Here is a 15268-nt window from a genome sequence, read left to right as displayed (position 1 = left end):
GTGGGCACTGAATAGTATCCGCTAGAGATGGTTGGAATTTTCCATTGAAGTGTTTTTCAATAGAAAATGTTATTTCTGCAAAATTGAAATTTTCAGCAAGAAAATGCAAGTTTTGCTTTTAATTTTTGCTACATTCTAGTGGGAAAATCTAAATGTTTAAAATTTAATATTTTGTTGGGGCCCACTGAATCAAAACCTTTACTTTTGTCAACCAAACATCAAAGTATTTCTTTTTGGAGTGGATACATTTTAACCTGTGTTATGCCTGAGCAGCCATAGTGTCTTATGGGAATTGTAGTTCATGAGTCTTAGACCTCCATTTGTGCATATGGGCCAGGCTCCCTAACTGGCCTTCATCTCCCATGATACTGGAGATGTCCATTGCTTGCAACGGGAGATTTTCTTTACGGCAGCTGTGGAAAATATTTTAGAAACACAAGTTCACAATGAATTGTATTCCCAACAAACACACATGCAGTGTAGCAGGTAGCCATGGATTATTACAGTTAGAACTGGTTGAACAATTTTACAAAACCTTTTCCCCAATCAAAAAATGAAACCAAAATGTTTTTATTTCAATTAAAAAAAATGGAAGGTTTCCTTGAGTCCAAGATAGAATTTCAGTTCAAAATGAGAGACAAAGGGAGATCAGAATTCTCAATAGCCTAGTTGGCTGTCTGCCCAGGCCTAATTTTGGGTCTCAGAGGCTATGCCTACACTGCAACGCTATTTCGGGATATATCCTGCATCTTAACAGCAAGCCTGTTATTTTGGGCTCACTATTCTGACGTCCCTGTAAACTTCATTCCATGAGGAGTATGGGACATTTAAGAAAAGCGAGTTATTTCGAAATTTGGCACTGTGTAGACAGCGCCAAATTACAAAATAAGCTATTTTGAAATAAGATTGAAGTAAGATACACAGTTTGCGTAGCCACGGTGCAGTGTAGATGCACCCACATATATCTAATCCCACCCTTCCCCCGAAACCTGAGTTGCCACTGCTGCCTCTACCTTCTGCCCCTAGGGGTGGGCCATCCTCCTCCTTCTTGCAGACAGTGCAACAGACGCTATGTGGCTGGTGGCCCCCTGATGTCCTACGGGCATTCTCTGGAGTGAGAGGAGCTCACACTCCTCGACAGGCATATCCTAGAACACAGGCTGGAGAGATGGTGGTTTCCAGTCCAAGAAGAACACACAGACGCACCAATGCCAATCCCAGATGGAGAAGGAGAGCTGACCCGAGTCAAACCCAAGGTTTGATTGTTTTACTACCCAACCCAGTCCAGACCTGGCACTTGTAATCAGGTCCCATGGGGTTTGGGTTGGATGCAGGGCTCTATCCCACTCTCTAACCGTTGCGGAATCACCACTACATAGAGTTGGTCTCCCTCAATCTCTCCAGCTCGAGGTGTTCCACGGTGTATAAATACTGACTGGGTAAGAGAGAGAAAGATGCCCAGAGGTCAGAGATCTCACCTACGTTGCCAATAGCCTGATGCTCCAGGCAAATGCACCGGTTATGCAAGACTCTGATTTCAAGCTGACTTGAACTTGGGTTTTGCATGATCCAGGCAAGTGCCTTAGGCACCAGGCTATTCGCTACTTTGGTCTCCTTTGTACTTGTGTGGGTTTTGGGAGAAGGAGAGGGGAGTCAAAAACTTCAAGAGAGTTTTGCTTTTCATATCAGAAAAAAGCAGATTAAATGTACTGTGAAACTTCATAGATGATTAGAGCTGGAAAAGACGTCAGGAAGTCATGAAGCCCAACTGTCATGACGTATGCACACCCCCATCCCTTGGGGTTAGAATACTCAGGGGTGTGGACGCTGCCCCGTTGGTTTCCGGGTCATCAGCAATCCCTTTTAGTCTGAGAGAAACAACCCTCGGCTTAAGATAGTACAGCCTAATGGCAAATGTTAATAGGGTAGTCCCTATCTCAGGGCAGTTCAGCCTAATGGACAGAGTCAATAGGGGTTAGCCCTTATCCCAGGGCAGTACAGCTTAATGGCCAGAGTCAATAAAGAGGGATGACCCTTAGTTCAAGGTAGCATGGCGTAAAGTTCAGAGTCAATCAGGAGTAGCCTTTTAACTCAGGACAACACAGTCTAATGACCAGAGTAAAAGTAAAAGTGGGAACTCTTAACTCAGGGCAGTGTGGCCTAATGGCCAGAGTCAATAAATTGGAGGCAACAGCCCTGGTAAGGGGACTCTGGCCCACCCTAATCCACCAGGTCTCAACACAGTACCCTATGAACGGCAGAGCGTTTTACCACTCGCTCGGCAGGGAATCCAACCAAAACACACTGAGCTCACAGGGGTGAGAGATACCTCTCCACCACCCTCCCTGGGTCACTTCCTACCAGTGTTGGTGAGGCAACATCCCATGTTGTTTCTGGGTGCTTTTGTTCCCCTACAGTTGCTTCTCCCTGAGGCTCCTCCACTGCTGGTAGCTTGCAGCGTCTCCTGGGTTCCCGGCTCCTGTCATCTGAATCTTCTTCAGAGTAGCTCTGGAGTCCCTGCTGGAGGTCTCTCTCCTCTGCTGGCCACCCCAGAATGAGCTGAGCAGCTCCTTTTTATGCTGCCCCAGTATTTGGCGCATGCCCAGTCTTGGTGAAGGCGGCAGGACTTCCTCTGCCCACAGGGTTTTAACCCCAGTAGGTTCAGTGTAGGGCCGTGGTCACCAACCGATCACTCGCGAGCTACTGGTCGATCTCGAGGCCTCGACCAGTTGCTCGCGAGGCATCCTGTAAGCCCCGCCCCCATTTCCCTCCCACACCCCAGAAGCCCCACTACTTACCTCCAGAGAAGACGGAGGTAGTGTTGGCTTCCGGCGTGCAGGGGTTTGGCCCCAGGGCTTCCCGGCACGGGGAGGGGGTTGGTGCCGGGACAAGCGCCCGCGGGGCTTCCCTGCGTGGGTGGGGGGGTCAGCTCCCTGGGCAGGCGTGCAAGTGCGCGAGGCTTTCTTGCACGGGGGGGGGGTTTGGCCCCGGGGCAGGCGCGTGCACGCGGGGCTTCCCTGCGTGGGTGGGGGGGTCGGCCCCCTGGGCAGGCACGCGCGCAGGGCTTCCCTGGGGGGGGTCGGCCCGGGGCAGGCACGCGCTGGTTTCCGGGGTGGGGAGAATGCTCGGAGGAGGGAGATGCAGGGGACTCTCTGCCTCCACTGGCATCCCACTCCCCTGTCCCCACTCCCGTCCCCAACTACAGAATGCTGTCCCCACTCCTGTCCCCACTCCCCGAACTCTGTCCCCACTGGCATTCTGTCCCCTGCTGCAGAATCCTGTCCTCTGCCCTCCCAGCACCCTGTTCCCTCTCCCCTGCCCCCAGCCACAGTACTCTGTCCCCACAAAATGTATAATTATAAATGCTTCATTTTAGATTTAAATAGCATGAATAAAAAACAGACCATTTATTTCATAACTATAAACACGTGATTTTAATTGTATGTATCGCATAATTTAAAAATAAACTGTTTATCAGAGTGTGTAAGTAAGGGTTGGGGATAGCAAGTGATGGACAGGAGGAGAATAGAGAGGGCGGGGCTTCAAGGAAGGGGAGGGGCTTCAAGGAAGGGGCGGGGTGGTAGATCTTCTCCTGTTCTGAGATTTAAAAAGTGATCTTGGGTATAAAAAGGTTGGAGACCACCAACCCTGTGCTCAGAAGAGGACCAACCCTAACTAAATAATTCCAGATAGGGCTTTGTCAAGCCCTGTCTTAAAAACTTCTAATGATGGAGATTATATCTCCCCAGGTAATCCATTCCAATGTTTTTCCTAATATCGAGCCTCAACCTCCTCCACTGCAACTTGAAACCATTGCTCCTTGTTCTGTCATCTGCCTGAGAATAGCCTGACTCCTTCCGCTTTGCATCAATTCCCCCTTCATGTAGTTGAAAGCTGCTATCAAATCTACCCCCCCATTCATTCTTCTCTTTTGCAGACTAAATAAACCCAGTTCCCTCAGTCTCTCCTCATAAATCACGTCCCTCAACCCTTCATTATTTTTGTTGCCTTCCACTGGACTCTCTCCAATTTGTTCACATCTTCTTTTCTGTAGTGTGTGTGTATGTGTGTGTGTGGGGGGGGGGGGGGGGGGCTGTCCAAAAACTGGACACAGTTATCCAGATGTGGCCTCACCAGTGCTAGTTGGAAGGGAATAATCACTTCCCTCAATCTGCTGTCAATGTTTCTACTACTGCAGCCCAATATGCCATTAGCAGCAAGGGTACACTGTTGACTCATATCTAGCTTCTCATCTACTGTAATCCCCAAGTCCCTTTCTGCACTTCTCCCTAACAATGCTTGGGATTCTTCCGTCCTAAGTGCAGGTCTCTGTTCTTCTCTTTGTTGAACCTCATAAGATTTCTTTTGGCTCAGTCTTCCAATTTGTCTAGGTCACTCTGGACCCTATGTTTCCCCCCAGTTTAGTGTTATCCACAAACTTGCTTAAGGTGCTATACATCCCATCATCCAGATCATGATGTTGAACAAAACTGGAATCAGGAACAACCGCTGATACTGGCTGCCAACTAGACATCGAGGCGTTGATCTAACCCAACAATCTAGCCATCTTTGTACCAACTTCATAAACAATTGATCCAAGACATACTTCTTTAACTTGCTCACAAGAATACTATGGATCATCATATCAAAAGCTTTGCTACAGTAAAGCATATCACTTTCCCCTTATCCACAGAGCTAGTTATCTCATCATAGAAGATAATCAGATTGGTCAGGTATGATTTGCCCTTGATGAATCCATGTTGACTGTTCCTGATAATCTTCCTCTCCTCCAAGTGCTTAAAAATTAATTCCCCAAAGATCCCCTCAATGACTTTTCTGGGAATTGAGGTGAGGCGGACTAGTCTGTAATTGCCTGAATTCTCCTTCTTCCCTTTTTAAAAGATGGGAACTGCATTTGCCTTTTTCCAGTCATTTGAGCCCTTCCCCTGTCACCATGTTTTCAAAAATGGCTCTGCAATCAAATCAGCAAACTCGCTCAGCTCCCTTGATGCATTAGATCCAGCCTCATGGACTTGTGCATGTCCAGCTTTTCTAAGTAGTTCTTAACCTGTTCTTTCGCTACTGAGGACTTCTCACCTCCTTCCCATACAATGCGGCCCATTGCAGCCATCTGGGATTTGACTTTGTCTGTGAAGACGGGGGCAAAAAAAGCACTAAGTGCTTCAGCTTTTTCCATATCTGTCACTAAATTACCTCCCTCATTCAGTAAGGGCTCTACAATTGCCCTGGCCTTTTTCTTGTTGTTAACATACTCGTAGAATCCCTTCTTGTTATCCTTCACATCCCTTGTTAGCTGCAACTCCAGTTGTGCTTTGGCCTTCCTGATTACACCCGAGCATGCTCAAGCAATGTTTTTATATTCCTCTCTAGTTATCTGTCCAAGTTTCCACTTCTTGTCAGCTTCCTTTTTGTGTTTAAGCTCACCGAAGATTTCTCTGCTAAGCCAGGTGGTTGCCTGTCATATTTGCTGTTCCTTCTGCACATTGGGATGGTTTGTTCCTACACTCTCAATAAGGCTTCTTTTAAACACAGCCAACTCTCCTGAACTCATTTCCCTTCATAATAACCTCCCAAAACATGTTGGTTTTCAGCCAGCCCAGTGTCTCTAAACACATTCATAAACTCACAGCCAGGTTGTCCATCTTGCCAAACCAACCAACTTCCAAAGCAGGATGGCAGTGATCTCACTACTATTGTGCCTTTAAAAACATCACCATACTGATGGACTATGATGACTTCATATATTCACCCTGACTTGATGTGTGATGCTATCTTCTCTCTCTCCTTCACATTTCTCCTTGAGGATGATTTCACCGATGGGGCTTATAAGTCACTTCAATGGCTATGCCAACATGACTTGGGTCAGGTGAGCAAGTGGCAGATCAGAGAGTCAAAATTTATGTCATTACAAAACTAAACTGAGTAGTATCTATGTATGGACAGCAAACACTAAGAAATCTAAACACGAGGGGGAAGGTCATTGCCATTTCTCCTGTAATACAAATGGTAAATATTTTATTGCCTTCATCTCCTCCTTCCTTTATACACGGATTATCTTCAAATTGTACACTCTTTGCTGAACAATATATTTACCTCTGATTTTATAGGTCTCTTACAAAACAGGGCCCTGATTCTGAATGGATTCTCTGAGAGCTAATGTGATATAATATTTAATAATCCTTATAAGGATTACAGCAATAATTTGTAAATACTGTAGTAACATTTCTGGAAGTATCACTTTTAACAAAAATGGTGCTTTTAGCTTGGCTCCCTAGACTTTTGCATGACTTTGATAAGATATACAGAAATGCTTTTTTATACAGGCCCAATATGCTACTTCAGAATATATGGCTGATGCTACAATATCAAGCTATAAATCATGCAGAAACTAGCTACAGATTAAGTCTGGTTTGTACAAAATAAAGGAAACAAAAAATCCTTCATGTAAAAGGAGGAGACTTGGGAACAGTTAATAACTATAATGTTTATATATTGATTGATTCAATACTTTGTACTGGCTTCTTTGGAAGTAAAGTAGGGTGAAGAATGGATTTTTTTAGTTCATTGGCAATATTGGAAAAAAACAGTTTCAGGTTAAACCAAAACCAAGGTTTTTAAAACATTTTGGTGAATCGAGTAATTGAAAAAATTGTTTTAGATCAAAAAATGTTCTGTTTGAACCAAAACAAAATAATTTATTTTGATTTCAGGCATTCATATTTTAATTTTTTTAAATAAAATTTATTTGAATATAAAATCAAAATGAATTGTTTCTAAAATATTGAAAAAATAGCTTTAATTTTTTTGAATTTGAAGAGGTTTTTTTTGTAAACAACAGAACAATTTAGCAAAACTTATACAAATTTACTTTTTAGTATTGCCAAATCTGAAGTTTTCCCACCCTCTCCCCAAAAATCACAGTTTTGAGTAGCTCATTTGTAAGTACTTTGAGATAGGAACACTACCTGTATAAGTAGACTTTTAGGCACAATTGGGTATGGATTCTAACTGAAGGCAATGGCAGATTCAGCAAGAGAAATAAATGATAATTTGTAATTATGATATTCCATTTTGGTAGTAAAATTTGCTTTTGAAAGTCAATTTTGTTTAAATTCAATGCATGTAACATGCATCTAATCAAGACAGAATGTGACAAAGTTAGTGGATTACTGATACAAGCTTGGGTATGATAGAAAAGAACATGTCTGTAGGGCTTCCTTGTACAATAAGATATACAAGTAGATGTGTTCTAAAGGCCTGGTGGCACTTTTGCTGAAAATGTTTTGTATTCTCAGCATCTGTGTGGTTCCCAATAAAGAAAAAAGCCCGGTTCCCCTGTTTTCCAAAATAGCTGGAGATTACTAATATACTCCCAATATTTTAACAAGGGGTGCCCCCCCCCCCAAAATTCCATGCTCCCCCCAGTCAATGAGAAAACCCACGGAATCAAAAGTGACAGGATGGGTTGAGCAGTGAAAAATCATGGAATCTATTAATTTGTTTTTCCACTTCAAAGAAACACTTCCCCAAACTGTAATCAAGGATGGAGTCAACATCTTCTCCCCTCTTTTTGTTTGTTCGTTTTTATTTAGCAAATAAACTTACATTAAGATCAAGTTGTTGGCTATTTGTATATTTTATTGCTGAAAAAAATTATCCTGAGCTTATAGATGGTATAGCACAGTGTTCTGCTTGTTTAACTGAAAGTGGGGAAGGATGGGGGCTGTGTTTGTGTATGTGAAAAGGCCTTGTGAGGGAACCAGGGATATGCCACCTGGGGAACATTTCTGAAAAATAACTGACATTTAGTGTAATCAGGTACCTTCTATAGGGGAAAGGTTGTATTTCCAGAGCCCTAGGAACTGCAGTACTGGACCAGGACAGGGACCCTTCTAGTTCAGTCTCTTGCAGTTGTTTGTAAGTCATGCTCCAGAAAAAAAAAAGAGCCTATAATTGGTAATTATGGAATAACTTGCTTATGGGAGAAGTTTCTTTCCAACTCCAGAAATAAACTGGTTGGGAGTCTGGAAGGAATTATTTGGAATCATTAGAAAGGGGGATGGGATGAACTTCCTCAGGGGCAGGAAAGCCACTCCACTCTCTCTTCAGGAAGGCAGTAGGGCTACGTCTACATTGGCCCCTTTTCCGGAAGGGGCATGTTAATTTCACGAGTCGTAATAGGGAAATCCGCGGGGGATTTAAATATCCCCCGCGGCATTTAAATAAAAATGTCCGCCACTTTTTTCCGGCTTTTAGAAAAGCCGGAAAAGAGCGTCTACACTGGCCCCGATCCTCCGGAAAAAAAGCCCTTTTCCGGAGGATCTTATTCCTACTTTGAAAAAGGGCTTTTTTTTCCGGAGGATCAGGGCCAGTGTAGATGCTCTTTTCCGGCTTTTCTAAAAGCCGGAAAAAAGCGGCGGACATTTTTATTTAAATGCCGCGGGGGATATTTAAATCCCCCGCGGATTTCCCTATTACGACTCGTGAAATTAACATGCCCCTTCCGGAAAAGGGGCCAATGTAGACGAGCCCCAATAGAACAGCTTTAAATCAGCTAACCTGCAGTTCTTTCCCTGAACACCTTCAGGGTGACCTCCAGTGCAGATTTCAGGTTTAGTTAATTTGTCCAGAGGGCATGTAGAAGCAACTTAATGAAACAGTTTCTGTTTTTCAGTCTGAAAGGCAAAGGCCCAAGAGTCTTTCTGAAATCAGCACTAAAACTCCCATTACCTACTATGGTAAAAATCAAGTTGCTTGATTGTCTCTTTTCCAGGAAGCCAAATCAAACTTTCCTGTGTTTATAAATCTATGAGTACTGTTTACTTTGGGGAAAAAAGCCAGCACAAGGCCCCCACACCATTTAAAACATTCAGCCAAAGATGTAGGGAATCTTGTCATTTACCCGTACTGGTGCATGGGATAGGTTCTCTGCACACCTGTGCGCTGAACAGGTTTCTATGGCTATGTTTACACTACTAGGTTATTTAAAAATAAGTTATTTTGAAATAACTTCCAAAATAACTATTTTGAAATAAGCTTATTTCTCTTCACAAGCAGGAGTTATTTCAAAATAACCAGCCCCTTATTTTGAAACAACAGGCTTGGTAGTGTGGATGGTCGCCTTGTTATTTCAAAATAACTCCTAAGTGTAGACATGCCTATGTTAGACCAGCACAAGCTGGCTCGGGAAGTGGTCATGACAGGAGAATAGACTATACAATCTGCCATTATATGGTCAGTGTCCCTCATACCTAATGCTAGGAGTATGGAAGGGCAGTGGCTACTATATTCCAGCCCATACACTGGGGTACTGACTTCAGGAACAGGGGTTCAATCTGTCTGCAGCCCTACACCCTGGTTTTGGATTGAGATAGTGGCTTTTGTCTCCTCAACCCCTCCAGTCCCATATTCTTTGCCCACTGAAATGTGATTAATCTGGTTGTAAGGGGGTGCTTTCTGTTACAGGTTGCTCTGTAAATCAATACAGCTGCTATGTCCTCAGCTCTAGCTTTATTATTCAACTATATTCTCTCTCACACCTTTAAATCCTAGGTGCAAAAGGGAAAAGTGGCCTATTTTCACATTGCATCTAAAAGCATTTGCAGATTCTTGACTTGCCATTTGAATCTATGTAGGTCTCTTTAGTGAATCCTGACAGGATGGAATTCATTTATGTTCAAGGGAAAGGCTACCGCAATGTCTGTGCATTTGAGAATCACAGCTGCTAGGATGTGGGAAGTTATTTGAGAGTCCACTGGACACGTCCCTCCTCCCCTTCTGTAGGAGCAAGACAGAGAATTCTCTTTTTGCAGTGCTCTGTCACCTACCAGTAGCTCATTCACTCCAGCTTCACAATGAGTTGTTTACTGGCCTTGACTGCCTATGAGAGCAGCCAGAAGAGAGCAGAGGAAAAGGAGAATAAACAAAATTAAATCAGGGCATGTGAACTGTCTGGCTAATTTTTACAGACTAAAATTTAAACGCAGATTCAGGATCCCAAACAGAGGGCTTGAGAAAGCTGGGAAGAAAGAAACCATATGAAAGCAAAGCTGAATAATTTATCCACTAACATTACTTTTCCTCCCAGACAAAAAACACCTCAAAGCCTTTTCCTAGCTGAAGGGCTGGCATTAAAGGTAAGACAGAGAAACAAAACTCCTAGTTAACTGGTAAATCAGGAGACAGATGTACTAAGCCGGTAAGATTTAGCAGACTGGGTTTGTAACTTTTCTAATCTCCATAAACGTCTTCCTAAACATTATAAGCGGGAACCTAAGGCTTTGAGAGCAAATGTCTTGAGAGCAAGAGGTAATCAGTTCTAGCTCACTATACAATTGCACATAGAATTGGAGATAATATGGAAAGATGGCAATATATTACTTTTATAAAGTGCGCTGCTGGCTGGTGTTTTCTGGTGCATGCCTGACACAGAAATCTCTTCTCGCCCTCCCCGCTTTTAATTGAAGGGGGAAATCAGAATAGCTATGGAAACCAAACTTTGAGCTTTTAGACGTGGCTATCCACTTAACAATTGCTTGCCTTGCTACAAAGCACACTCCCACCGGCTGTGTCGGCCAGCTAACCTCTCAGGAAATAAAGCTTTATCTATTGTCAAGCTGTACTTAAGCTGCTAATTCTTAACTGTGAAGGATGCTTTTCCTGGGCAAGGCGCTTTAGGAGAAAACACAAATCAGTACTGCGACTGGTGACTAAGGAACGATGAAGCACAGAGGACGGGGCGGGATCACAGCTGCTAATAATACTTTCTTATCCAATGAAAAACATTTCCTATTGAGACCCCCAAGAGTTCCCCCTTCCCCCTGATCCTGCATAGACATTGGCCCTTTTCTTGCATTCTGTTTCCTAAGGCATGATGGCTGCAACATTCAGAAGTTTTTCTCCCCTAACAAAGGAATGGAGATAACTTCTACTAGCTTCACGTTGTTAAGGATGAACAACAATTAGTAAAGCAGTAGAGCAGCAGATTTTACCTATGGGATTAAACAAACTTTCATTAAACATGGAGAAATCTATGGACTGCCAGAGAGGAATCTATCTGAAATCTGCTAACTAGGTAGCTGTCTGAAGACACGATGTCTCTAATCCTGTATCTCTTGGGTAAGTTACTACTGTTATTTTATTTATTTTCTGGTTCAGTTACAAAAGTATAGATTTAATGTCAGCTCTGAGAATCTGATTTTAATACTTTCTAATCCACTGGGTCGGACTGTTGCCTGCTGTAACTTTTTTGGAGCCCACAGAATTATTTTACTGGAAATCAATCTAGCCCACCAGATTTAATATTGTGGAATATTTTAGCAGTAACTGAGCAATACTTTTGTCAGGGGAAAGATTTCCTTCCTATTGCCCAAGTCACAATATTGTTTTTATGAAAGAAGTCCTAGTTTCTCACACTGATGTAGCAACATGTTTACAGTGAAAAGATTACCTCCATGTTTTTGGAATGCAATTACTCTGCAAAACTGCTTCCTTGCTTGCCATGAATGTTTGTAATGCACACTATCTTCTGAAGTCAGTATGAGAAATTAAGGATCTCTGTCACAGTTGTGTTTAATTAGCTTGTTTCAGCTAATTCAAATAATAGCAGCTTGTTAAAAAATAAGTTGTTTAGAACATTTTTTAACATTTTGAAATCAGTGACTAGAGAATACTGTTTGACTTAGATTTAACAAGTGAGCTTTATATTCAACAGTGCTAATTTAGGCTGGCATATGTTTAGTTTTGTGCACTATCACAGTGTATAAAGGTAAGAGTATAGTTAAGTATGTGCCTAAATCTTTGCAGCACAGAAGCTATATTTCCAGAATTGATTATGAGAGTCAAATTTCTCATTTTGTAACACTTTTGTTTATTTTAAAGAATTAATTGGCATTAATTTACAGTCAAATTCTGCTCCCTTTGAAATTACTGGCAAAACTCCCATGGATTTCAATGGGAACTTGATTTGGCTATATAAGTATATATAACAAGCTGTAAAATGTATTATGCATGCTTAGTTTTTTAAATAAAGTATTATGTTTTAATAAGAGAATTACAATAAAAATAACAGTCTTTTTCACCTTCTTGAGAATGATTTGCAGCACAGATATTTTTAAATAACAGCGTTGATGGTTTTTTTTTTAAAGAAAAGGCAGTTCTATAATTTTATTATTCCAATATATGGATTGAATAGTTAGCAAGACCTAAAGGATGAGGAAGTTCAACGCTCAATGAGGATATCCTTTCACCCTACAATACTTTTTCCGTCCTCCTTCTTCTACTAGTGTTAGGAAAGCCAAAGCAACCTTAGTAGGAATCTATCCTTACTACCTTAAAGAGTTCAAAGCTTATTAACTTAAAAAGAAAGTCCAGAAAAACATGGAAAAGGAAGAAGGAACTGAATGTACATTTATTTTCCCTCCTTAGAGTTTAAAAATGAGACTTCTGACTAAAGCTTAGGTCAGTTGACAAGATCAGTGCCCTTTAAATTCTGGAAATAGAAGTTCAGAACATACAAAGTACAAATAGAGCCATGCCTATTAACTTTCATTTCAGAATGTGTGGTTTGACAGGGGACACAAAGAAAATACATCAGCTTGTCTCTCTTGTCATGTTTTCTGGCAGAAGTAAGATATTACTGTTAATTGTTTCTAAGTGCTGCCACTCACAAGCAGGAAAGATGCAACCCTAGCAGTGGCTCTTTTTTCTAGAGACTGTGTGACGTAATAGATAGCACACAGGACTAGGACTAGGAAACCTACATTCTAGTACCTTGTACTGCCACTTTGGGTTCTGTCTGCAGAATTAAGCCAGGCTTTTACCTGTATGATGCTACTGTCCTACACACCCATAAAAACTCTCACCTGAGAGAAGTGCTTTCAACCCCAGGTTAGAGCCTAAATTCAGCTTTCACTCAGGCTGATAAACCTCCCACTTTTCAGTGAGGGTGCAGGCTAAATCCCCCAATGTCTTCCTACAATTCCCCCTGTGTACCCAGAACGGAACATATCCCCCTGTTCCATAGAAAAGAATCAAAGCAGCTCAGTTTACTGCAGCATGAAGAATCATGGAATGTGCCCACAGAAGTCCTAATGACACACATGAAAGAAGGAAGCATCAGTGAGGACACAGTGACTTGGGTGTGGTTTTGCAGTGTGCTCACACACTTCCAGGCTAACTCTGCAGCAAATTCACACCATTACATGCGGGCTGGGTCTGAGTCTGACCCTATTGACTTCAGTGGTACAAAACCAGCCCCACTAAGTTCCCAAAATAGGGAAAATCCTGCCATATCTCACAGGATTAACAGCATTACAGGGAAAAAGCCTTAAAGCACCTTAGAGGCTAACAAAAAATGTAGATGGTATCATCGTGGGCACAACCCACATGAAGGCTCATGATACCATCTACATTTTTTGTTAGTCTCTAAGGTGTGCTGTAAGACTATTAGTTGTTTTTAAGGTTTTCTAGTTACAGGCTAACATGGCTTCTCCTCTGAAGCATTACAGAGGTTACTACATGCTTGCACAGAGCTATCTATGTGTAAACAACCATAAAATTGAACAATGTTCATCAGTCATTCAACTTTAGAAATGAACATGTACAACACAATAACTTGCTTCAAAATGTTTTTTGTAATACTTAAGTATATTCACACATAGTCACGTCTGACAAGCTAATTTTCTTCCAGCATTTTCAGGGTTTCATTTTGGAACTTGCAGATACAGACTTTTTGCATAAGATGTTTTTGTTTTCACATTAAACACAAGTGGTATTTCATTACTCAAAAATAACACCACCTCCCCTCAAACTATACTATAGTTTCCCCACCATTCTCTGTCATTCTTGGAAATATGGTATCTAGAAATTGAATTATGGGAATGAAATTATGGTCTCTCTGAATCTGCATTTTTGTAATGACATTCTAGCTTTATTCTAGACATTCTAAATCATTCTAGCTTTATTCCATTATTATAGCTTTGCTCGCTATGGTTTATTACTGAAGGAGTAAGATGTTACAACTCTCCTTGTCTGTTAGCTTTTAGCACTTGTGTGTGTGTGTGTGTGTGTGTGTGTTTGTGTGTTTTCTCTGATGCCAGGGGTGGGGACCCTTAGGGTCAGAGACTGCTGACAGCAACATCAGTCGCGGGCCACACACAAGTGAGAAACACATACACAAAAAATCCCACAAACCCTCACTACTGATGCGGTCCCTGACTGAGAAGGAAAAAGACACTCCCCACATTCCCATGGCACACCAGAGCATAAGGGGCGCCCAGGCTAGTGATTTTGGAGCATTAACAATGCTGGGGAGGAGCCCTGAGCCTTGGGGGCCAGATCCAACTAAACTGGGGGCTGAATCTGGCCCTCAGGCCTTAGGTTCCCCACCCCTTTCTTATGTATTTTCATTATAATTTACTGATTTTTTTTTTCAATTTACAAAAGAAAATACAGTAAACTTCCGATAATCCGGCACCTTTAGGACCCAGGGGGTGCCGGATTATCAAATATGCCAGACTATCGGAAGGGGGGGCTATAAGGGGTCTAGGGTGGGGTGGGGGGATGCTACCCCAGACCCCTCATAGCCCCCCCTTCCGATAGTCCGGCTCTGCCCCAGGCGTCCCTGATTTAGCCACTGCTGGTTAGTTTCAGCAGCAGCTGAATCAGGGACGCCTGCAGCAGAGCAGCTGAAGTGCTGCTAGGTTGGTCCGGTAGCGCCGACCCTTGGCGTGGCGAGACTAACCCGGCTGCACCCCAGCTGCTCTTGGGGATGCCTGGGGCAGAGCAGCTGGGGTTCTGCCGGGTTGGTCCCGCAGCGCCGCTCCTCGACGCTACTGGACCAACCTGGCAGCACCCCAGCTGCTCTGCCCCAGGTGTTCCCAAGTCAACCGCTGCTGATACTGATCAGTGGCTGACTCCAGGAAGCCGGAGGCAGAGCTGCTCTGCCCCTGGCTTCCTGGAGTCAGCCGCTGGTCAGTTTTAGCAGCGGCTGAATTGGGAAAGGTGGGAGCAGAGCAGCTCCAATGGTCCGGCTGCCCGGAGCACTTCGGGGTTCCTGATGGTGCCGGACCATCAGGAGTACTGGACCATCAGATGCCGGACCATCGGCGTTTTACTGTAAAAGCCCAGTTTACCGGAGAAGGCCAGTTAGGAATATGAACATTTCTCTGTGAGACAGTGAAGACTCTACCGTGAAAACACCAATCAAGCATTTAGGTCAGTTTACATTAGTTTTGGTGAAGTAACT

The 15268-nt window shown here is 42.9% G+C and overlaps 1 protein-coding gene across 2 annotated transcripts in view; it reads left to right on the top strand.

Moving 5' to 3' along the window:
• Positions 1-15268, top strand: part of LPAR4 (lysophosphatidic acid receptor 4) — a 62758-nt gene that overhangs the window by 25365 nt on the left and 22125 nt on the right. The window contains exon 1 of one of the 2 annotated variants that reach the window (XM_006113665.4): positions 10508-11139. The exons of the other annotated variant lie outside the window; for it this stretch is intronic. The gene's annotated coding sequence lies outside the window, so the exon portion shown is untranslated. Of the gene's footprint in view, positions 1-10507; positions 11140-15268 lie in introns of those variants that run through there. 2 annotated transcript variants of the gene reach the window in all.

Source organism: Pelodiscus sinensis, chromosome 13 (assembly GCF_049634645.1).
Source record: "Pelodiscus sinensis isolate JC-2024 chromosome 13, ASM4963464v1, whole genome shotgun sequence".
In the NCBI taxonomy this organism is placed as follows: Eukaryota; Metazoa; Chordata; order Testudines; family Trionychidae; genus Pelodiscus; species Pelodiscus sinensis.
Note: the sequence above shows the minus strand (reverse complement) of the source record. Positions and strands in the feature narration are given on the sequence as shown.